We start from the raw sequence: 25,824 nt of genomic DNA on the forward strand, positions 1-25,824 counted from the left end.
GCAGCGAGAGCGGGGACCAGCCAGGTACCCCCGTCCTGACACGGTAACCAAACACAGCAAGTGTAATGTAATTATAGACCGACAACTTTGGACAAGCTGGAGTTTCTCCTTCAATGTGCGGCAATTTTTCCTCATCTGAAGCCTGCAGCACTTGACTTGAAGAATCCAAGCATCACCCCATCAGCCAAGGGCAGGTTAAGGAAGCAGCAGCAACCTGCTGCTGCAAGGGAAGGTTTTGTCTTTACATCATCAACCCTGCGCTCACTAGTTCGATGTTTCAAGGAGAACTAAGAAAAAATTTCCCACAGAGAATCAAAACGTGACAATTTGTCTGGCATTCTCACAAGTAAAAACTTGCCAGTAGGAGAAGGATTCATCCATGATTAATTTGCAATAAGTGAATACCTCAAGAACAAAGATAAATGCTTAAAAAAATATTAAAGAATATACCGAACTGTTTCTATTAGATCTCCAATGACTAAATAAAGGCATTTTTTATTAAAGATTAAGCACTTCCATATCTTCATATTCACAGCTTTAATTACAAATGCTGAAATTCCCTCCCGATTCTCCTGCAACTGAAGAAAAAAACAATTTTTTTAAAATACAAAAAGTAGGTCCCCTCACCTAAATGCCATCTGCCATTTGCCAGTTTTCACCCTGGCACACACCTCAGTGTGCAGCCTCTGCCTTCGAAAGTCCTTTGCAGGATGCAGTTTATTTACATTCATTTCAACTCACATTTGTGGCAACAACCGTGTAAGTTGTGCATCTGCCTCTGAAATGCAGAGTGCCACTCACACAGTATTTATTTTGTTAAATAATAGTTATTGTTTCAAGATTCACCAACCTTCTCAGCAACTACTTCATCAATTTAAATTAGCTTAATAAAAATCTGCAACTTTCCCATTAATTACTTGCGGACTGATGAAAAGGAACTGCTGTGTAACCAACAAAACCAAGCTGTATATAAAGCGAAACTTTGGAAAAAATATGATTTCCATACACAAATTATATAAATTCAGGATTAATTACTCCAATCTTCACCACAGCTCTTGGTTTTCTCAAGATCGACTGCCTTCTAGTAAACTGTGTCTTTGATATAATCCTTATGGATATATTTGGAAGTGAAATACACTACTCTGTTATTAAAATTCATCTTCCGGAAAGACAGACATTCAAGATACTGACCATCTAAAATTATATTTGAAAGTCATCTAAGTATCACATGCCATAGCGAGTTATTTTTCAACAGTCTCTTTACACTGGGTTTTCAGTCAAGCTAAACGTTTGGTGCTTTTCCCTAGACAATTTTCTCTCAATTTATTCATTCCCAAGAGCAAACCAGTACATTAACTTTGGATTTTTCACTATGACATAGAGAATGGTGGAAGAGACACTGTTGTGATAAGACAATACAATAAAGTGCATCCCACTATTTTAAATAAATGTTTACTTAAAAGATAGGGAAGGAAAAGATTACGAGATTATTAATTTTATCTGAGTGTGTCAGATTGGTGGTCGTTCTTGTGATCAGAACCAACTGCTATATTGGGCATTTCCTTTTACCTCCTCCAACTCCCCTCTTCCCCCAAAACATGGCTACAGAAACTCTTCCACATTTTAAACAGACTCTGATACATATTTGAGAATTATCAGCATCACCCAGTTTCTCTCGAAATTTCCTAGAAGCTAAATGGAAATTTTGACCACCGCAAAGTCATACGGGAGGAAGAACATAAACAGCCGGTGCCACACAACCATTGGTGTGCTCAGACACTGCTCGGACAGGTAAAATCTGCACGTGTACACATGTATGTGAACATCGCTTCAGCGTCAGCGGGAGCAGGTGGCAGTGATACCTCGCAGGTAGGGCCGCAGGGGACAGCTGGAGGAGTAACACCACCAAGGAGGCAGAAAACCACCGTCCGAGCTGGGCAAGCGTGGCTGCAGGAGGCTGGACTTGCCAAAGGCATGAAACCTCATAAACAAATCTCAACGGTGGGGACATAAATTGTAAATAAATATTGACATATTCCTTCTCAAGAACTATTAGGTTGCTTCTCGCTTCCTCCTTCCTTACTATGCATGTGGTAGTGAACAAGCCTTAGACACTGGTAATATGTTTCAAGGAGAAACAGTGAGAATATACAAAAAAGCAAGAAGGCATCAGCTGCTAAAAACAACTGCTTAAACCAGGGCAGTGGTGCTCCTCTATCAGAGTTTCCTGGTCACACCTGTTTCTTCAATATTTCTACCAATTTGTCTATTCAAATTTTATATATATATAGAAGGAATGACACACAATATAGAAATCTACTATTATGCAGCCTATGTAATAAATCAATTTATGAATAAAAGACATTTCCACATCAAATAGTTGTTATAATATTAGAAATTCACACACTAACACATTCAGGAGACAACCAGCCATCTGTGTAAGAATTTCTACGCTTGTTTGCAGTTCACGTGTAGACAGATTAGCTCTAGCAGGGGAGGTGAACTCGCACACACGCAGCTGCGGACATGGCTGTCCCTGTTTACATACAGAACCGGCCTAGTCACTGGACATGAACGAACATAAAGGAGAATCAAAATTTTTGCCCCTAAAAAATGAAAAAAAAACCTGCAAGGCAACTAGAAAACCAGTTATCACTCATAAGATACTAACCTAAATTCTATATGCATTTCAGTTTCTGCAGAGCCTGCAATGCTGTGAATGTGTGCTCAAGCTTAAAATACGAAAGAGAACTCTTCCAACTCATTTAAATATTTCCACATGGATATTTACACTGCACATAAATAACAAAACATATTCTGTTTAGTTTCTAAATACCAGTTGCTGTCAAATCCAAGTGCAGAGAGAACAGAATCAAAGTTACAATCCTCTTTACCGCAGTAATCCTTCTGCAACCTCTCAGCTGTCTCGGCGCAGCCACTGCAGCAAGTGACAAGCAACATGTGACTTCTGCTGTCAAACGGTTAATGTATTAATGACATTAATCCTGAAAGAAAGTTTAACGCTCTCGCACTGAATTAACTGCACTTTCTAAAGAATCAATTTCAGATCAATATCTGTTATTTTTTCTAGTTAGTGGCAAGAGTCTAAAAGCTGAGCGCTATATATCGTCCGAATGTGCATTGCAAACTCTGCATCAGTAGCATGGCGAACGATCTTAAACTATTCCAGGAGATTCTCCATGTCCTATGGAAACATGGATACAGTCCAACTTTCTCAGCCAAATCTGAGTTGTTTGTAGATGTGAAGTCCTTATGTTGTTGGAGACTTAACAGTCTCTGAATCGCCAGAGCTTCTCTCCCATGCCCTGTTACTCCATTTCTAATCCTCTTTTCTGCATCCTACACAATGCAACCCCCTACCTTTCCCAAAAGCTCTGCTGCAGCTGCCAAAGTTCTCTAGGTCTGCCTTTGAATCTGTAATTCCACGGGATCCTCTCTGATGGGTCACCAGGGAATACTGGCAGCTGTTTTGCAGGAAACACCACATCTCCTTCTAATCATAAGCAAAAAAAGCAAAGCAACAGAGAGGCAACATGAGCTCCAGAGCCACAAACAAAGCGTGTGGGAAAGAGAGGCAAAACCATGTTCTGAGTAGAAAGTCTTTTCTCAATTTTTTGCCTCAACTCTCTCACACAAGATTGAGCACTCAGCCCATAGCAAACCTTACAGACAACGACACAACAGTAAACATGTTGCCAGTAAAATACGCCAACCGCACATTTCCAGGTGGATTGCAGCAGTTTTGTACCCCTCCAAAAAAACCTTATATGATCCTGAAAATGCAGATTATCTTAATTTGGACTACAAACAAAAAATATTTTTTAGTATATTCCACATACATCCATTCTTACCCAAGATGCGCTACTCAAAATTGATCAAATCAAGTGAAGAGTTCTGCCCACAGTTAGGGTCTTCTCCATCGGTGAGACACAGAAGGTTGCAAAGGAAAAAAAGTCATGATGCAGCCTGAACGTAGACAAAGATATGCCTTTGGTCTTTCAGCATTTTTTTTGGTAGGTAGTTGAAACAAAACAACAACAACAAAAAAATCCATCTGACGTTGTTAGAAGAGAGACACGAGAACTTTGTCAGCACCAGTCATTTTGAAACATTACTCTCCTTTAGCACGATCTGACTTCCTGCATACAAGAGGCCTAAAGCAAAAATCAATTTTAGGTTGACCCATGAATAACTCAGAGATCCAGTGTTATGGATTATAGCTTGGCATTACATTTGGTAAAAACAAAATATAATTGCTAAAACCAAGAAAGCTAAGAAAGTTATTTGCTGTTAGTAAACATTACAGAATAATAGAACTCCTTTTAAGCTTGTATTCACCACAGTGCTTGAGTTCATAGCCCTTTTTCTTAAAACAGCATAAACTAATTTATCTGACTGCCCCTAACACAATATGAATACTGTTTGTTATTACCCATTTACAATATTTAAGCACATGGTAATGAAATTTAGTATCTCGTCCACAATGTGATTCTGTTCCAGTAACGTATTGGTCTTGTTGATTAAGATGTTGCTTATTGTAACTCCATACACCACCTATGCACAAATTACAGTTTTTCTATTTACAGCATATCCTGAGGTGTTTTGCAGCACAGCCCTTTATTGTGCAAAGTTGAGCAATGTATACTTACAATTTCAGTAAATGAAACCTGCCACCTTGTACTGATCCCAGTTCAAAGTTTGCAAATGTACTTGGCACTCATTCTAATAAAACTAAAGCAGAAAAAAACCCACACATGCCCGAAAAGCAACAGCCAGCAACCAGAAAACCGAACAACTAGACTGCTTGCAGAAATGTGTCATCCTGCAGTAACTGGCAGCTGGTTCATAACAAGAGTTCATAAACACCTTGTAAGCACTTTCATTTTGCAGCCACAATCTGAAAAAAACTAAAAAAAGAATCCCAGTACGTGAGATTAAGCGAAAATAAACTTCAGTTTGATGCTAGAAAACTACAGCATAACATTGCAAGACCGAAAGATAACTTTACCAGCTTTTTTGACAAAACACTATTCCAAGTCCAGCTGAAAAAGTTTGGAAATAATATCCGCAAACCGTTCCACCCTTCTTGCGCTGCGCACTGGAAAGGAAACAGCACAGTCGGTTTCATTTTGATACTTCTTGTAAACTGACAAAGGAAATAAACTGCCAGCTCAAACCCTCCGACTGATCTGCTGCATAAAACACAGCTCGACAATCGCAAGCTTCATTCCAGGTCAAATGACATAATTGGGAAATTATCAAGCGCTAAAATAACCACCCTTCTGCTGGTGTTTATTTACAATAAACACAAGCTTCGCTTTCTGACATAAACCCACTAAAACAAATCTCATTTCACAAAGTCTACAAGTGAGTAGGATCAGCAAAATTATGCAAAACATCCTGCTAGAAGAAGAAATGTAAACTGAGCCACTTACAGAGAGGAGCAGGCTGCCAACTTAATCTGATTCTACGACGACTGTAAACACGTACTTTTGGAACGTGAAACGATTCACATTGCCACAGATGCCGTCAGAGAAACACAGCAACGTGATTAGGTATTCTGCACACGGTAAAAAAGCAGGCAGATGACCTGCCGCAGCAAATACCAGATCGGTGCTCGCACACACCAACTGTTTTGACTACAGGCACTTGTTAAGCACCAAGTTTCAGGTCCTACCAGTTGGACACCAGAACTGATCCCGTGCCAAGAACAACAAGCGCTGAAAACGGCTGCAGGGTTTTTTTCCTCTCTCTCTTTTTTTTTTTTTTTAATGACTGTTGATACAACTCAAGTAACTGCAGAAATGAACCCGAGTCCAAAATTAAAAGCAGTAAAAAACACAAGTGTATATTTAGAGGAAGACACTGTGTTGGTTTTTTTTTTTTTCTTGATTCAGGAGAGAAGAAGGGTGTTTGTGTTTAACATAGTGGGACAAACCTGCTGTTTTCCTGCAAAATTTTCTGTTTCTGGGATAACTTGGCATTTCCTAGGGTAATTATAAAAGGCAGGAGAAATAATCTCTAGAATATCACTAAATTACTCTTAAGTGGCCAAATACCCTAAAAATGGCCAAATTCCATAAAAAGCCACACGCTCAGCATTTCCCAGAATGCTTCCATTCCTCTTTGGTAGAAAGCACACACAAAAAAGGGTCAAACAGAACTCCAGCAAAGCAAAAAATTGCTTCAAATAGTGCAATTAATTTACTAAATGTAAAATGAAGCTGCTGGGTACTTGTCTACTTCTTTTACAAGAATTTTGAGATCTAAAGACGAAGATCCACAGTATCACTCATGGACGTATCAGAGGAACAGGGAAACGATGGAAGAGTGAATACCTTGCCTTGCTGACAGTGTCAGTCTTCACATCATTGAGCTGGAAGATTTAGATTTAACTCTGGTGTCAAGGCCTCTCTCTTCAGCTATGAAAGAGGATATTAATGATTTAGGGTATTAACTTGATTAAAAAAGAGTTGGAGATTTAAGTAGGAATTCATCACTTCTTGTAATGACACAATTCCACATGTGTAATCAGTATTTGCCACCTGACAGACGCACTGCTACTGCAGAAAAAAATGACAATTCTCTACTATAACTCATATATGTTTTTCAGCTCAGGAAGGCCAAAAATCCCCAGGCAAAAAAGAAACCACAGAGCAAGTGAATCCCAGGTACACACTTTTTGGAGTAACACTCTACCGAAAAAAATCCAAGGAAAGCTTATGCATGGGAATTTCCCCTGGTGCTGGAGGAGATGCTCTGGTCATCCAGCGGGAAGCTACTGAGACACCGCGATGTGCCTGGAGTGTAAAAACCATCTCGCACCTCGTGTCCGGTGCTTATACCACAGGGCCAGCCCTCACCGTCCTCTCACACTGGCTCCTCCAAACTGGTATCTTATCACTCCTGGCCAGCGGTAATGGTATTCCCCACATTTTTTGTTCTCAGAGCAAGGAAACATATTATCAGCCCTAAACGTAGGGCAGGTACGTCAGGTGAAATGCTAAAATATTTCTAGCAATCAAGCAACAGCACTTCCCTTTAAGCAAAGGTAAGCAGGGCCAACAAATCAGAATTTTGTGGGTGATTTTGTATGTGAGGAGAAATATTTTACTTGGCTATTTGTTGGATGTAAGATACAAGTATCTTTATATTTAACACTGAAATATAACACGAGGAACAGCACTCTAGTTTACTAAATATAGACATTTAAAAGCAACTCACCTATTCATTCTTCCAAACACGCAACTTAAATAACTTTACTCCAGACATGCTGTTGCAAATAGAGGAAAATTCAGTATTGCCATCCTCTAATGCTTCGTATTGTGTAACAGACCCATTTCCCCAGGCCTTGGGGCAGATCTTACATATTCAAGGTCATCTGATTATACAAGTTTTTATTTATTTACTTACACTTATCAGGTAAAATATTTCACTCTATCTCCATCTTTAATGATATTTACAAAACAATAACAAAAAAAATTTATGTACATTATTGTTTTACATACTTATCAGATGTTTCTCGTCATCTATAATGAAACCATTACAGAAAACTGATAGTTCTTTAATGCTGTACTTAATCCCAACAGATATAATGGCATTTCTTTTTACAGATAAGACAAGACAGGCCATAGAAGAGTGATATGGGACTACTGAGGTGGTTTGGCAAAAAACAATGCTGTACTATGACTCCAGGAAAACAAGCTATCGTTTTCAGGAGAATTATGTCCTTGGTCTGGTTTTGTGCATAATATCATGTCAGATTTCATTCAGTATCAAGATAACACATCCCCAGCTCATTTTATCATTCCTTAGAAGAAACTTGCACAAAAATGGTAACTTTACTGAAATTAGCCCTGAATAATAGCCTTGCAGGACTTGTATAAAAACTATTGTCAAACCTTCCGGCTTTTTCAGCTCTAACTGTTACTTGGGATCCAAATCCAGCATCTGGTCAAGCAATATATTTTTTAATGAGCTGTTTTATAAGCAGAAAAGTAATGAAAAACATTTTTTTTTGAATTCATGGGTTCGATCCCTAAATTTGCTCCATCTCTGTTACCCTGAGCTTCTCCAGCCCCCAGCACGCCCACCAATTCATCCCGTATCCACTGTCCTTTGCTCTCCCAAAAAAAGAGACAGGATAAGCTCTGTCTTGTCTGTAGGTGCATGTATGACAGCTGTCAGTACAAGTGTGCTACTGCCACATGAAATACTGTTCTCTGGGGGCACAGTAATTAAGACGTCTCTTCACAGTTGATTTTCACAAGATTGCTGAAACTTTGTATTTTGGAAGCCAAATTGGTGAAGACTTAGAAATTCTTAGAAAAAAATGGTATAATCTCATAAGCATTATTGCTATTATTATGACTATCATTATTATAATAATTATCATATTTTAGGAAGCTCGTTTGAATTTACACATGAAAATTTTTACTTGGTTTTCAGTGTTTGCCCCTCCTCATGGATATTCCCAGGCATCAAACTAATCCCCTTGGAATACTCTGACATCTTTTGAAAATCCAACTAATCACACAGATCTACCCACCCAAGGTCACTGCTTTGTTTTGAAAATTGAATAAGCTTATATTTAAGTTTCAATTTGCTTCATGAAACCCTGCTACAAAAGCAGCGTAGCTGTCAGTACAGTTATTCCAGTTGTTTTAGATAAATCAGCTCACTCATCTTTCAGGCACATTATTATCCATAGATATTATTATTTAGAATGGTGCAGGAATACCCATATGCAACACCCAAACTCCAAAGTGAATGTGCAAAACATAATTCATGAAGAAGTCACTTGTTCATGTTTCCCTCACTACATGCAAGAGCTCTTATAAACAAGAAATGAAACTCTCAACCTTCTGCAGAACAAAACTGAACCGACAACACTGAAAGACATACCCAAATATAAAAGTGGGTTTGTAGGGCATTTTTTATCTGTTGCTCTCCCTTAAAAATCCCTTTAATTCTATATTTACATGCATAATTTACTTGCATCATTTATGACTTCTAACTGCAAACTAAAGAAACTCAGACCTAACGGCACATGAATGAAATAGATTCAAATCAACCTCTGAGAGTCCAAGCGACAGCTACTTCGCATTATGCCTCTGAACGTGCCTCTTAACCATTCTTCGCTGCAACGAATTTCATGTATTGCAAGTTACTTGTTTTGGATAAACTATTTACCTGTTCATAATACTAACAGCTTTCCCATAGTTGTCCTGAATAGTAGAGAGTTGTATGTTTACAATTTTAAATGTCTGTTCTGCCTATGTAAAAGACTTCTCAGATGGGCCTTTACTCAGTTTTTTCAAGCTACTACATAATCAATAACAAATCAAGACTTCCAAAATTTGTTGAAGCATGGTCGGTGTTTCAGATGCTATGTGAAGAAAGGTATTTTCCAAGACTACCCAGTGATTAGAACATGGATCTGAATTCAAGGCATTCCAAGTTTATTCACCCACTCATGTTGCCTCTGTCATGTATTAATGTGGCAGGAATGGCACAGGGGAAAGCCACGATGATTTCCCTTACAACCACCAACCAAGGTGCATCCTCCACACCGCGGCACAGCTGTGCCAGCGCAGCTGTGAAATTCAGCTTTCCCTTGCAATGCCTCCAACAACCTGTCATCCACTGCAGGTGGTTCCAACTTCTAGCGCATCTTCTCAGAAGCACACACAGACTATATTTTAGAAAAACTTGTAGTTAGAAATAAATGTGTGGACACTCAACAGCTGAAGACACGTGATATTTTTCCTGTGAGGAGCTCTAATTACTTTCTATAATTACTTGCATAAGCTCATTGGGGGAAAAAATCACTTCTCACTAAAACAAGGCATAGCTCAACTCAGAACAATTCTTGTGAATTTTAACATCGACAGTAAGCAAACAAACCAAGATCATTAGGAGTCAAACTTGCATGCAATGCCACACAAAGGAATCAGTTTTACCTGAAGACATTTAACTATGAGATATGCAACAGGAGATCTCTGAGAACAAGCATGCAATAAACATATTTCCAAGGTATCAAATGTTTGGCATGTATCAGTAATTTTTTATTTAAACCACCTGAGTCAATTGGAGCATAGGTAAAATATATTAGGATGATTATTTCCTACTAGGGCTTAGCTGGCTTTTTATAGTGCTAGAACCTGGCTTCATCCACGCTTGGTATAACATGTCACTTCAGGTGGGAAGAACAAACAGTACATCTGGTCGTCAAGAGCTGAGAGTAGCCTTTGGTCAGCCAAGAAATGATTACAGGGGGAGTAAGCTTGGAAGCTAACTGGAAGAAGAGAAAACAATTTTAAGACAAGGATTTCAATGTGGGTTATTTATAGAGTCAACACTCAATTATCCATGGTCAGATTATCTGTACCAGAGATGCAGAAACAAATCAGCTTCAGCTGCGCTCATTAGCCTAGGTGCAGCTCAGTGCAATTGTTCCTATATTTCTAGGGACGGTGTGGGTCCAGAAATTATGCAACAACTTTTTTTCAGCATAAGACTGACATTTTTTTTCATCTAAAGTGAGGCAGTTCGGTTGTCTCTGTACGGCATTTCCAAAAGCAAGAACACTGAGGAAAACAGCAAAGACTCCACATGAAGCCACCGCCTTGCAGCGTTACCCCTGCGCTCTGGGTCCCAAGAAGTTTTACTAAGTCAGGCACAGCGTCAAGCCCAAGCTGGCTCTGTGCATTCCTGCCATGCTGCGTCAGGGCTGCGTCCTGGGGAGCTCGGTGCAGACAGGCACAAGACACTTGTGACCGGGCAGAAGCCAGGCACCAGCCCACATGGCAAGCACTAATAAACCCAAATACAGCTGGGATGGCCCCCGTGCAGAGGGACTGAGCTGTGAGATCACTTGAGATTATGTTTTACAGTTCAGTCATTTAAACCAGATATTCTAAATAAGGGAAAACTTTAAACAGAAGTGCTTTCCTAACTGTAAGAGAAACACAGCAAGAGACAATACCAATCCAGCTTGAAGCTGTTTTCCTGGCCACAATGCCAAAAGCGTAATTGACAGTGAAATAAAAAGGGAGACAGGGAAGGAAATGGAAAAAATCCAACATTATATTTCCTACCTGCCAATTGTTTCCTCTGAATCAGACTATCTGTGTTCATGCTGAAGGGCTGAAGCCTTTCTCCATCTGTCAGGAGATAGCAAACTCCAGAAGATAGCAGAGCCTTTACGCTTTTAGACTCTTCTGGAAGTTCTCCCTCCTCATCAAACTGATGCTGCTATAGTTGAAAGAAATCCTACTGTTTAGAGATAACAGGAGATACTTCTAAATTGGAGGAGTCTGAGATTCAGTTTATTTTTTTCCAGCAATGGGAGTCACTTGACCAAAGAGGCAGGGAAAGGACAACAAGCAGGATATTGGCATGAAAACTCTCAGCTATACTCAGCTGACTCCAGTTTGATTACAGAGGAGGAACTAAACTCTGTATTTGGCAATTGGATCACAGAGCAAGTCTTTTCTAAAGCTTTTTGCTGAGTCTGCCAATTGGTAGCTGGACAGTGCAGCACATTTAACCAGCAATGGCTAACCAGTGAACCAAAAGTAACCATGCCTGGGCTATCACCCCTGGGATTTGCCTTCTGCATCTAAATACTGAGAGAAAAAGGTTTATTTATGCTGAACAGCACAACATGTAGCAGAGAACTGCTCAAGTGATTTCAAATGACAGCAGGAAACAGAGGGTGAGAGCGCAGGACGAGGTAGAGGAAAAGGGTTACCTATCCCACCAGAACATCATTTTAACACTTGCAGAAATCTGCAGGTCCTAAATCTACAACTGTATTACCCTTCCTTTCCTTCTCTCTGTTCCCAAATGCCTTGACTTTCCAGGCTGCTTAAGGTCTGAAAAAAAAAGTAATTCAAGAAAAAACAACAGTTCAAAACCAAAATTCACTATGATAGATATTACTTATCAGAGAACTCTGGAAGTTTTAGTTGTTATTATTTCTCCTTACATTTCAGATCCCTAAATGCCTACTGCCTAAGGTGAGAGCAGTGGAAGTTACAGGTTTATTGCCTTTTCTTTGCTGTTTTACCTTAGGACATGGAGTTTATTCTTGGTATTAGGGACTAACGTATTTTGGAAGGTGTAACATTCAGCAAACAAAAATGGAAAATGTATCTTCTGCTGTACAGTATTTGCAGGTCTCATGTATGGTATTTATCTTGGAATACATACTAATGAGGACAGCAGCACAAGCACTAGAAGGGAAAGGACTCAATTACTGTAAACAACTGGGAGCAAAAGACTCTTAAACATTCAACAATTCACATCAACAGAAGCCTTAAAAATTTTCACTTCTTATTTGCTGGAACAAGATGAGGTCAACGCTCCCCCTCCTCCCATCCTAAACCCCATCAATCTGGGAAAGACCATAAATGCAAAATCACTGCACTACCTCACTGCCCTGCCGAAAGTGCCAGTTGCTTTAAGGTTTGAAGACAGACACCCAAACCTGCGGGCTACCACCACAGCAAATTTCAGCAGGTAACTTCCAGGTAAATTGGCTGTGTACCTGTCAAGTACATGCATGTGAACCGCACTTACATAAACTTTCTGCTCCATTACTGCTCCCCCACTCCAAGACATCAATTCTAGCCAGCAACTTGATTAGCAAGAGACAACGAAACACTTTCAGAGAACGTCAGAGGTGGGACTCACAAAAGGACAGTGAAATTTGACGGCCCGAAGGCCCCAGAGGAAAACACGGCAGCTGGCATCAGGCCTTGTGTTACGGCTGCCGTCACATCACAGATCAGAGATGTACTTTCTATTTCTGCTCCTCCTCCCTTTCAAAACATTCCTGGCTCACCTTTGGCTTCAACCTGGTATTGATACACAGCTGCATTACAGTGTAGGAATAGAGACCAGGCACACTATATAAAATAACCTTGAGTCTTTCAGCATCTGCTTCCTAGAGAGGCTGCTCTCAACCTGCAAGTACAGCACGTATTGCTGCCCCCAGATGCAGCCTCGTACATTCAGTATATTGAAACAGGCTCACCGAATCCCCTTTCACAAGCAATTTCAATTCATGCTGTATCATGGACCTCTCTCTTTTTAATAATTTTATGCCAATTTACAAGTCACAAATCTTACATGCTTCCCCCTTCTTGGTTAACTGTAAAATTATTAAATACTATAGTGATAAGGACTACTTCTGCATGACATCTGTCTTCATTTTCATAACTACTTGTCAAAATCTGTTACACAGCGAGTTTAAAACAAATTATTCTATGATGGTTTTGTATTTTAATTAAATATAAAGCAGTACCGGTCAGATACTTCAGGACATTTCTAGCTTTACAGAAAACAGAGCTCATTTAATAGCCATAGTATTTCGCAGATTTAGACATATACCACCTCCATCAGATGACACTGTTTTCAGATAAGCAAGTAGATGGTCTTTTTTTCCCCCTGAAAACTCTATTTAAAGTTTCCTAGCGTCACTTAGATTTCACAGTTATAACCATTTAAAATTAATGCAACGGAGATAAAGAACTTCAAGTTTTTCTCCTTCTAAGTTCATTATCACAAATAGAGGGAGGCTGTAATCCATGCACACAGCAAGTAATTCAGCTGTAATTCATACTACAGCATAGCAGAGGTAAAGCGGTAATGCCGACATTAAACCTGATACTACACAGCCGCTAAAGCTTGCAGGTAATCCCTCTCTTTCCAAGAACTCCATGCTGAGAGAGATCAGATATATTTAAAGAATAATTCAGTATCATAAAAGTACTCACTTCCTTTTAATTTAAACTGACACATCTAGAACCATATCAAAGCTTCCAAAAGCAAATGCTGAGCAATTGCCTTGTTCTTTTTTTAAAAAGCTCGATGGAATATATTTAAAGGAGTCCATTAAAAAGTTGACAGCTGCTAATTCAAGACTCAGCAGTTTCCCATTATAGTGGCACATTGTGTTTAAACTGCTTTGGTAGCACTGTCATGTCATTAATAAAACCAAAAAACACCACACCCTATTTATTACATATTTCTAAACCACTACTTATTACCAATGTAATCAGACACAGTTCATACTATCTTTTAACACATCGTCGCATGTGAAATATATGTGGCAGAGCGAAACATAGAACATACACGTACATACTATCCGTAAGGGAGAAATCACAATAACTTCTTTGCATATATGGATCTAGCTAAGTTTCTAATTACCTGCCTCTGTTTTTCTTTAACTTTTCTGAAGCGGCTGCAAATGGAGCTTAGTGTCTGCTCACAAGTTAAATATCTTTGCAGTAATTTGTGTAGATTTGTGCAAATAAAAATCACAGAATATATTAGATTCCAAGACTGTAAACAACATGAGTTATTGTATTTGCACAACAGTGTGCTGATATAGTCAGGGGAAAAAAAAATAGATAAGCAAGGGTCAAAGTTCTGGTAATGCTTGAAGTTTCAGTATTGGCACTTCCTGATCTGAGTGTAATTAATTAAATCTATTTGACCCCTGTATGCTAAAGTAATTAACTACTATTCTCCCCCTTTCTCGCCCTCCTTTCATATATCTACTTCTGATTTGCTCACTTATTCTAGACCATTAGGCCAGTCTTAGAAGGTCTTCAGTCCACAGAAGGCATTGCCACAGTTAGTCCCCCAGGCCAGAGCTGTGCTTGGCCTTAAGGGCTGCACAAAGCTCAGCCCAGGAGAAACCTCCCGGGGCGGGAATTGTAAAGGTCCCCTTGTGCCCTTTACCGCCTCGGCTGGACTGGAGACCGTAGGAGTTGCCGACAACCCCGAGATACACGCCACCTCCCTCCACATCACACAGGTATCCAAAACCGCGGATGTTTCTCTCCAGCAACAGCTGTGCCCTGTAACCCCGCACGGCTCCCGCAGCAGCTCTCCCGCGCCTCCTGTCCCCGGTGGCAACAAGCCAACCCCGGGCCCTCAGCGACCGGACTCGCATTCAGACCCCGCCGCAAAACGCACCCCCCGAGCGGCACAATCCCCGACGGGCCCCCGGCGGAGACCGGCGGCCGGAGCCCGCGGCCGCTCTGCCCCTGCGGGCCGGGGAGAGGCCGGGGAGCTCCCCCTCCCGGGCCCGCCGGCAGCGCTCCGGAAACAACACACGCACTTACTGACGGATGCTCCCGGGGGGGCGACAGCCTGTTGTTTTTCTTTTGGTTTGTTTTTTAACCCTCCCGACGAGCAGGAAAAGCCCAAGCAGCAAAAAGCTCAGGACTGTACAAGATTTTTTTTATCGTGAAAACCCTGTTTCGGGTAGCACTCAATTATTCTCCCGAAAAGTTGTCAAACCTCCCGATTCAGTTGAGGAAGGCTTGCAGAGAACGAGTCCTTCAGCAAAGGAGCCAGCAGACCGTCAGCTTCAGCCGCCCCCAGCGAGGCCACACGCTCCGTCCGCCTCTCCCAGGCTCCAGCACTTGCTGAACTCCACAGAATAACGCATGGGAACCGGGAATTAAAAGTTAAGCTTCTGAGGCTCTGATTATATTTGATTTTTACACAATGGTGTCCAAGTGGACCCAGAATTAAGATCCTGTTACAGTCGGCCACTGGATAAACACTAAGTTCTTTATCACCTGTTTATCTTCATCACCTATTTTTCTTCTTACAAGTACTCTTTACTCACAGGTACACAGATATCAGAGCTACCAACACACGAAATGAAAAGCTACATCAAGAAGCTGAGCTTTGTTGCAGCATGTTCACGCATCCCCCTCCCAAACCTGCAGCCAGCTGCTGGAAATGACAGGTTCCCTGTTAACCGGAAATACTTCCTTTGGCATAACTGGCAACATTTGGAATGGAAGTATGTTTAATGCTTATCTGATGCCATTACAAGTAATTTGTTTCAATCACATTGAAAAGGCAGCTCCTCGGCTCTCCCCACATACACGCAACTCCTCTTGCAGCTGAGTAGCTGTTGGCTTGTCCATTAAAACCAGCCCAAACCATCAATTTGCAGCAGACCAGCATGGGACCCCAGTTTAAATGCTAATTTATTCTCAGAGCTGTGTCCAACATGAAACACATTGAGAAATGCAAGCTCACATCATATGGTACTTACAAATGTCTTAGGATTAAATTCTATTTTGCACACATATGTGGAGCGGTGTTCCCCAGGAAATTAAGCTGAGAGACGTTCTCTGGAGCGCTGCATTCCCTGGCTGTGCACCCTCCCCAGGGATCCCAGTGAGGCAGGAGTGGGAATGGCCCCAATTTATTCAAGTTTCTTTCTTAATCACAGAATCATCTGCCTGAGGCCTTGGAAGAAGAGAGAAAGTGTATGGGGAGTGTGAAAACACAGAACCAGCCTTCTCAAAGATTAGTCATGGTAAGCAAGCTCTTCAGCGGGCACTGCGGGTCCTTCTGACAGCGGTTTCAATAGGGCAGAAGACAGAACTGGATTCAAGACATCCTGACCCACTGGACCCAAAATGGAGCCCAGAAATTTAGCCAATAGATCTTAGAAGGTGCATAACCTGTTGGTTTATGGGGTTTTTGGTGTGTTTTTTTGTTTATTTGTTTTATTTTAATTTGAACATGGGGCTTGAAGTAAAAAATAAAACAGATTATATGTTCGGGTCATGAGCCTACCTAAGCAAAATAATCCTGAATGCTTCTGGGATTTCTGTGTAGGAAAGCATACACTGCAGGTATACCTGCCTCACAGAAGAGGCAATCACTGAAGCCAAGGAATAATGAAACAAAATAAAACATGGAAAGAGAAATAAGCTGAAGAGAAACAAGAAACAGGTATAGAAATAATAGGTAATATCAACATGTAAATAAATAATAAGACAAATAGTTAAGTAAAAAGTTTAAAACTGACTGGGAAAAAATCCAGCAAAAATACACGCTCATAAAAAGCTCCAGCAAAGCTGAGAAATTGAAGGCTGAAAGAAACGATGGGTTGTGTTGCATACCTCCATCATTTCATGGCTAAGATGTTAGACACTGCTAATACCTATTTATACGTCTGAGGTTCGTGCCAGCGGAGCAGCTGTCAGAGCATGCTGTAACACATAATCCTGGGGATTCACGGGACTGCAAGGCTGCTGCAAAGTGAGTGGCGATTGCTGCCTCACGTGAGCGTGTGATAAAGGTCACATCACAGGTCTTGAGTGGTAAGTCATTGCATGGTTTTGAATGTTTAAAATACAACGCAGGGTAATGTTAAGGAAGGGTTAACTTCCATGTACAAACAAAACAACCAGAATATGGGGGCGGGATGCATAGTAACCATACAAACAACCTAGCAGAAGTAAATTCAAATTGATGCTTCCACTATCTGAAAATAAAAATCCATCTTCTGAACAGCGAGGCTAATGTTAGATTTCGTTTAAGATACAATCAGGATGTCAACAGTTTTCTGTTTCTTAATATTAGGTATCTCAAGTGATTCATCGATAGATCACCTGAACAGAATGTTTCAGGAGCTAATAACTAATGCTTTCATCTTCAATTTAAAAAGGGGAATTTAGCAAAAATATCAAGACATTTATTTAAATATAAAGGACTTCAGTTGAGACGAAGACCACAGACATCTACCTCACAGATTAAGTTCTTGTCAATGGTTTTCTTTATGTGATGTAAGACTAACAGAGGTGCCAATGTGCCAATGACAGACACGTTCTGCACTCATACAAAGAAAATATTGCACAGTAAATAATTATTTTCTAAGTCTAGATTCTTAATACAGAAGTTTTAGCTACAGAACCGACAATCTGTAAAAAGGTAGAGAACAAAGCAAGCCAACAGTTAGAAGTAGAGTTCATTATAGGTAATACAGGGGAAAAAAAAAGGCTGTTTTTTTGTAAAGGATCACTCTCTCTGCTCATCTCACACGCTTTAATTAAGTGGTTAAGACATAAGGAGCAGCTAAGAGTGATTCCTTTGTAACCTGCTTTTTGGAGGCTATGAATGTGGCTCTGGTAATAGCAATACTACATAAAAACATTAAGGAGACTGCCTATTTACCAATGCCTAGATACAGACATTAATTTGTCTGATGTCAGCACAAAGGTAGAATGTCAGGCTGTTTTTAAGACTACCTTGAAAAGAAAACTTCTAATCTCTGTAGTTACTTTTGGACAGATGGAGCTGGGTTTGTCTCTATTGAAAAAAAGAGTGATGTGCCAACAGCACTTTACAGCAACTTTTTGTGCTGTGCATCAGAAGACTATTTCCATATAATTTTCAATAGGAGGCCCCAAATGTAAATATTAAGTGCTTTCCTGATGGACACTGGCACAATCAGACATCTTGCACATTGAATCTACTTGAACCTGGGAACATTTCTTAGTACCCAGTACGTGGAGACCACCTGGTCTGGAATGCATTCTGGGACTAAAGCTTCAGAATACAGAAACAAGAGTCCAATCTGTTGAGAATACACATTTCTTGCTAAAGCTGTTCAGACCTAAAATAATGCCAAATTTAATTTTGTTTCCTCATACTACTAGGTAGGTCAACATGCAGGGTCTTTTTTCCCCACCTAGAAACAAGGCTACAACTTCAGCAATTCAGCACCAGCAAAACCAACAGAACAGACTTCAGGCAAAAAAATTAACCCAACAGAGAAACAAAACACCAGCACATATGGTGGCTGTATGAAGTGTTTTGGGTTTTTCTGTAATTGTATATTAATCTCACTCTGTGGTCCAAATCAAGTTTCATCAGTGCCATGGATATTTTGGCACCAAAGGACAGAAGAGGGGTGTTAGAGAAGTGCAAGATCGAGCACTTGAGAAAGCCAAAATTGTACTGATTTTGCCCGCAGAGATTATTTCAGAAGAATCTCTAAAACTCAAGCTGATTGTTTCTACAGATGGCTGGTAAAAACAACCACAGGTATCTCATCTAAACCATATTTAGCAGAAAACAGGAGAAGGGACCCAAATTTCTGTGAATCCCAAGTGTCCTGACTCAACAACTCCAACAGATCAAGCATCTGATCGATTTTCAGAAACACACGCTATGAAGCTGTGTTTGTGGCCTATAAAACACTCCTGCAACTCTTAAAGCATCATAGACCTTCATAAACAAATCCAACAACGGTTGTTGTATTGAGGCAAAGTACAAAGTCCCAGCTAACAAGCGGTGCTTGACAGACACTCAGTTATGCTAACGTTACCCTACAGATCAGACTGATGCCTCAGCAGTCCTGAATTTTCACAGCAGCTCCTCCAGAAAGGCCATAGCATTCTGGCTTCTTGTTTAACCTCTTGGAAATGAGAAGGCAGAAAAGTAATACACATGGGTTTAACTGAGGAGTGCCTTAGTCCTGCACAGTTCACTCCTAAATCCATAAATTAGACTAGAAGGCCTGAGATATATCCATACGTTGAGGTACTCCTTTTTTTTTCCACTTGCCGTATCTGAGATTTATCCATATTTCAGGTAAGGAACAGCCAGTCCCATTTCTTTCACTTGACTGCAGTCAGTTCTTGCAAAAGGTTTGCCCCATCCTTCCCCTACAGAGACATATGACACACACAGTTCTCCCCTTTTTTATTCTTCATCCAGGCCAAGAAGCTATTGCCTATTTAGATGTCAATACGCACACAAATAACATTTTAAAACCAGCTTCAAATACCGCAACAGCATAAGAAAAAGACAATCTACCATCTGCTTTCTTAGGAAAAATGTCGTCTTTTCAGAACGTGCTTATTTAATGCCTAGCACAGGGGTTTTCTTTCTTGGCTGTGACTCCTAGGGGTTCCTTAGAGACAAGTTTCTCTTATTAAAAATGAAGTATTGTAACAACAAAATTAAGATTTTTTTTTTCCATTTTAAGTTGAACACAGTTTTTTTGCTGTAAAACTTCTAACCTAAATTGCTTAAGCAAGCTGAAGTACAAAGAAGTGATCAAAATGTAGCTACAGCTAATATCATACAGTCATATGAAAAAAACAGTCCTTGTTCTCAACTGCTTATAAATAATGACATCAAACACTTGAGCACCTCACCATGGAGTTAAGCAGTATCACTACAGGTGCAGCATCGTGCTTACCTGCTTCTAGGATAACCAATTAAAACCAACCCAAACCCAACCAAACATTCCTCCTCCAACACTTAAACCTGCAATTCTTCAAGCAAGCTCATGGAGACAATAGATCCTTCAGTACTTCTCTCATACAACTTTTTTCACCGCTTTAGAGCTCTGAAAGCTTTTGAATATTTTTAAAGAATATTTACATATTAAATGATACACAGAGTTAACGAATGCACAAGTAAAATATGCAAAAATAGTATTTCTTATAGGAGAAATGCTGCTGTATGTTGCAGTAGTTTCCTAAGTTTACTACTTTTGTCCTCATACACATATTGCTTCCTTAAGGTGTTACATGTAAAAGGCATCAAACATGTCCTATAACGACCTGGAGCAAACAAATTCATTGCTTGATATGTGCAGCGCCACATACATCTTTACAAGCACCCCAACATTACATTTCTTAGCCATGAGATTCCACAATCCCAGGTACTAGTTGGTATCTCTTACTGACTTAATTCAACTAATAATAAAGGTTTCATTTCAATTAGTTTCTTAGTCTCACATTAGAATCAGTGATGTAGATTGAAATTAAATCCACATAATTTTCACGTCCTGTGGGTATGCATGTTTTGACAGTACTGCAGAAATGCACTGCAAGTTGCACAGAAGTTGATTGAAACCGTCAAACCAGTATTTCATTGCTGGCTGACATGGACCTCAACATTGGCCTACAAAAAATAGTCCAGAATGGATTTATCTCAACATACGAAAGTACACTCAGAAAACACGTTTATAAATCACTTACATGCATGGAAGAAATATAGGTTTTACGACTACATTTTTAATTCCTGAATCACACACACATCACAGCTTTTTTTTCCATTATTTGCTCTGCGACTGCATGTACCACCTGAGACTTCCAGAATTTTTTTTCAAATAATGGATATTATAAAATTCTACTTTTAAGATTCAAAAATATTTTTAGAAGTTTTAGACCTAAGAGTTTCCTCACTGCTTTTGTTCTGATCTCCAGCCTTTGAAAAACTGTAACATTCATGTAGTTTCATTAAATACATTTGCTCAGATAATTTACAATAAAAGCAATCCCTAAGTTAAAGTCACAAAGTTTTTGTAGAAACTTGTATTCAATCTGTTATCTCTCCCTTCCTGAATTCAGTGCTGCAGAAGGCAGTATTCTGGATATGCAGTCTAGCAGTGCTCACCATTTTCCCCTCATTTAATTATAATTTTCTATAATTTACAACTTTTACTTCAATCTTATTCAGTCAGAATATGTGGAATTTTAGAGCTGTCCTTCTAGACTTACTGTGTCTTTTGATAATACTAACAGGCTTACTCCGCACATTAAAACTTACTCCCTACCACATCCCCCTTTAGGGATATGAATTCCTGTTAGATATGAGCATGCCATTTCTGGGGAAAAAAATAGCATGCTGCCACCAATTCTTAGATCCAACACCCTGTAGATACCAATTACCAAAAAAATACTCAAACAGGCATAGCCCAGAAAAACACCACTTTAAGACTAATTCAAACAGCAAATCTTTCATCTTCAAGGTCAGGTGTCCTTTTCAAAATATATGCTTTTAAGATTGTCGTTTAGATAAGACAAGCAGAGCTGATTTAATAATTAATTGCTGCTGCTGTTCCCTCTGTAAGTGCTACTCCAGCCATGCATTCTCCCTGCTTTTCCCTTGCACCATCTCTGGAATTCACCTGCTGCCCTGACAGGTGAGCTTAGCCCTAAATTGCACCAGGGGAGGTTTAGATTGGATATTAAGAAAAAATTATTCACGGAAAGGGTTGTCAGGCATTGGAACAGGCTGCCCAGGGAGGTGGTGGAGTCCCCATCCCTGGAGGTGTTTAAAAGGCATCTAGACGAGGTTCTTAGGGACATAGTTTAGTGCTAGAGTTAGATTAGGTTATGGTTGGACTCCATGATCCTGAGGGTCTCTTCCAACTGAAATGACTCTATGGTTCTATGATAACCTGGCACAGTGACAGCCAACAGAGCTGTAAAAAGGGCACCGATGTCACCAACAGAGAAAACATACTGGAGAGACGATGATGTTTCAAAGCTGCTGAAGGTTTTGCTGCTGTTGAAACAGGGTTTTGCGTATTTTCCAAGGCCTGCAGCTGTCACTCGGCAGTCAGTGCCCGCTGCAGAGCTCTGCTGCACCTCGGGACCCAGGGCTGCTCTCACCGCTGAGCCTCCAACCTGTATTTGCTGCTTCCAACCTACGAACAGTTTATTCCTGCAAAACATCACTGACCACTGTGCTGTTTATAACAATGTTATTTTGGGAAACGATGGCAGTGTTAACAGTCTGGCATCAATTGCCTGATAGTTGTACCACACTGGCTGGTCTCAGCTAGCCCTGCTGCCTTCAGTTATGGCCTTCATACTGCAGAGAGGACGTAACACATGTGGTTAGAATGAGTAACTAACTCTTCATACAGTAATGTTTTGGGAAACACGATTGTGAGTCTGTAATGAACTGGAAACAAACGGGAAAAACGTCTGCATTCATTATCTCTGTGTATCACCAAGAAACAGTGTGCTTCTTTTCCAAGAACAAACCACCAGAATAACTTAGAGCTGCTGAGCCTACTTGACACTGCAGACCTACTTTTATGACTTTTACATATCTAAGAGTATTAGAGAAGTAATACAGAGGCACAGGGAATTTGTTATAATGCTTCTCTTCTCAGTGCACCTTGCTAGACTTAGGGCTCAACACCATCATAGTGTTAGTACCTTCCTTGTGAGACTAATACACTCCATTACAAAAAAAAAAGAGAAATCTAATCCTGCCACTGAAAATACTCTAGAACCTAAACTTTAAAAGAAAAACATTTTGCATTTTTAATTTGCCCCAAAGTTTTCAAATATAAGATGAACTGGAAATACAATAGTTGCACTGTTTGTTTTCTCTCTAGTTAATTAAACCCAATTCTTTAAGTTAAATTGAGAATTAAAAAAACCTCACTACATTAAAATTAAGTTCTACATTAAAACAAAGTTTTACAATACTAAAACCAATAAGTCAGCATAGAATAAATAAAACATAGGTTGTCCATCAAAAGAAAAAACAGTATGAAAGACAGTGTAACACTGTTAGGCATGAAGATGTAAATGTTCATTTGCACCACGAAGTAGTTATTGCATTTCTTGCAACACTATATGAATATTCCATACGTTAAGGAAAGAGAGAGCACTAAAGCAGCAGGCATCAGGAAGCCTTTTGATAGTGTAAGAACAAGCGTATTGCAATCAAAGTTAAAGAAGTAAACTGCTACAATACGAGAACTTTTTTGTAAATGGCTAATCCACATTAATAGTAACACTACTAAACATCACTGCAGTTAATCTTCTACTTTAGATTAGTATCAACTAAGGCAAAATATATTTTAATGTAACAGTATGGGTTACATTTTAAAATTACTTAGTCATTTTTGCCATCAGTACAATCTAATGTTTCTAGGAATGCAAGTTATTTTTATTAGGCAGCCAGCTGCAGACATTGCTGGAAGTCAACTACGTTAAGTTCCAGAAAAACTGGGAAAATTACCATTCATATGCTTTCAAAAGCTTCCCAAACACATGAATGGAAGCTGTGTCTGAATGGCAAAAGTCAAACAATTTTGAAACAAGATTAAAACAAATAAGTAGTGATTTATTTGTATTGTATCTTTTTATTCCACATAAAACTGCTTGGGCTTTTGGAGCAGTCCATGCTTACAAGAAGGTGCTAGCGCAATGATGTATTATGAAATAATCTTTAAAAAATGAACTGTGAGAAACTGCGTTAGAGAATTCCTCTTGTGCACGCAGCACTAGGGAAGGCAATGATGACTAATGGGGAGAGGTGCTGCTTGGCCACAGCCGAGTCCCACAGCGTGGGAGAGGCACGGCATACCAAGGGACGCTCGCAGGGAAGGTAAAGCAGATACTCTAACATTGTAATGAAAATATAAGGCAACAAACCAAATAACTGCTCAGCCTTTCCTCCTGTAGTATTTTTTATTAATAATTGAAATAAAGTGCTAAATGTCAGTGTAATTATATGAAGATTCCCTTTGCTTTCACTTACGTAAAGCTAATACTGAATGACTGTCTATACTGTCTTCACCTAATGCCAGGTAAGCCAAGGTCTCCATGTCTGTACCACATGATAATGTGCAAAGCCCACATGATAGAATCTTACCTTTTGTAATTATATCAATCCTCATAATGTCAACATGCTTCCATTTTACAGAGAAATGAACAGACAAAAGGTAGTTAAGCCACAGCACAGCTTCCTATACAATACCTCAACATAGCTGTCATTCTTCATTTTAAACAAGTTATTAATTACTACAGCTTCGCCCAACAATACCTCTTATGCATATTTCTAGATGCTCTAATTAAACTTCTTATTCTTTGTAAAAAAAACAGTTTATACCTATTTTGCAAATAGGTATACTTAATTTTTTAAACAACAAAAATAAACAATGTTTCAAGATTTCCAGAAGTATCTTTAGGTTATCGCAATCAGACACTTAATATATCCACTGCAGTCTCTAAGAGTGTAAAAAGTAGCATTGGCCAACATGACGTTCACCACAGTTTATCTTCTGAGCATGCAAGGAATGGCACAGGCTCAGCACTGCGGCCACTCAACTGGACCAAATCGTAGAGAATTTCCATGGAAGTTCTTGGCAGAAACCTTGCAGACTCAGAGCCCCAAAACCATTTATCCCAAAACAAGACCAGTACACATCTTGCTAACCAAGAGGATCTCAAAGGAGCCAGCTGTACCTGCATAACGTAACATGTGTCTGCTATCCCCGTGGTCCTCCTTCAACTTGGAGGGTTGAATTACTTGAGAAGAAACCGACCTCCCGCAAACATTTTAAAAGACAATTGGGACTGATCCGTGTGATTCGGCTGAAGCTGAGCTTAAAAGTGAAGCACATCAGAAAAATGAGAACAGCAAAGCTTAACCAGTAAAACTTGCATAGGTCAACTCTGGTGATGTCTTATCCAGTGTAAACTTCTATGTGAACTGCACTAAGAAAAAGAATCATAGTTTAGAGGGGGGAAGAAAAAAGAAAAAAAAAAGAGGGCTAGGCAGGGTGAAATAGAGCCTTTAAAAGCCCAGCACGATTTGCAACACAAACGCCAAGGAGGAGCAGCTTCCTCTTTGAATGAAGCAAGAGTCTGACCTCTTCCTGTGTCACAACCCGCTGCACTTACTTAATACGTTTTCTATTGGCAGCAAAACAAACATCAATTCTATCAGCTTCACAGACACGTGTGTATCAAAAAAGACACCATACTGATATTATATCCAGTTTTAGAGGAGACAGAAGATGCATTTGAATGAGCACTTTCAGATCTTTGCTATCTGGATTGCCCAGAAAACTTGTGATTAAATAGTTGTAACTTATACCTTACAAATTAACATTAATCTAAGTTTTTTAAGCATATGCTATACAGCCACATAAGCACACAAAATGACAGCTCTAAAACTTGCACGAAAATTACAAGACCACCATAAAGAAAATGCTACCTCGGCATCCAATGTAACTCCAAAGGTCCACTTTACAAAGCTGAGTCAGACCATGCTTTCTGCATTCACTTCCTTCACAGCCATGAACCCCCCAAGTCAGATCTCCAGTTGGCTGCCTCTCACACAGACACACACACAAGTTTCAGATAATTATACTAATTGAAACTAAGAAGGCTGTAATTATTTTTTGAGATGATTTTCTCATAA

The 25,824-nt window shown here is 39.7% G+C and overlaps 1 protein-coding gene across 6 annotated transcripts in view; it reads right to left on the reverse strand.

Moving 5' to 3' along the window:
- Positions 1–25,824, reverse strand: part of ATXN7L1 (ataxin 7 like 1) — a 114,770-nt gene that overhangs the window by 36,342 nt on the left and 52,604 nt on the right. The window contains exon 1 of one of the 6 annotated variants that reach the window (XM_065639069.1): positions 15,162–15,197. The exons of 3 other annotated variants lie outside the window; for them this stretch is intronic. The gene's annotated coding sequence lies outside the window, so the exon portion shown is untranslated. Of the gene's footprint in view, positions 1–5,029; positions 5,083–12,606; positions 12,660–15,161; positions 15,198–25,824 lie in introns of those variants that run through there. 2 more of the 6 variants (XM_065639079.1, XM_065639060.1) reach the window with 2 other exon arrangements.

This window comes from Caloenas nicobarica, chromosome 1 (assembly GCF_036013445.1).
Source record: "Caloenas nicobarica isolate bCalNic1 chromosome 1, bCalNic1.hap1, whole genome shotgun sequence".
Classification (NCBI taxonomy): domain Eukaryota; kingdom Metazoa; phylum Chordata; class Aves; order Columbiformes; family Columbidae; genus Caloenas; species Caloenas nicobarica.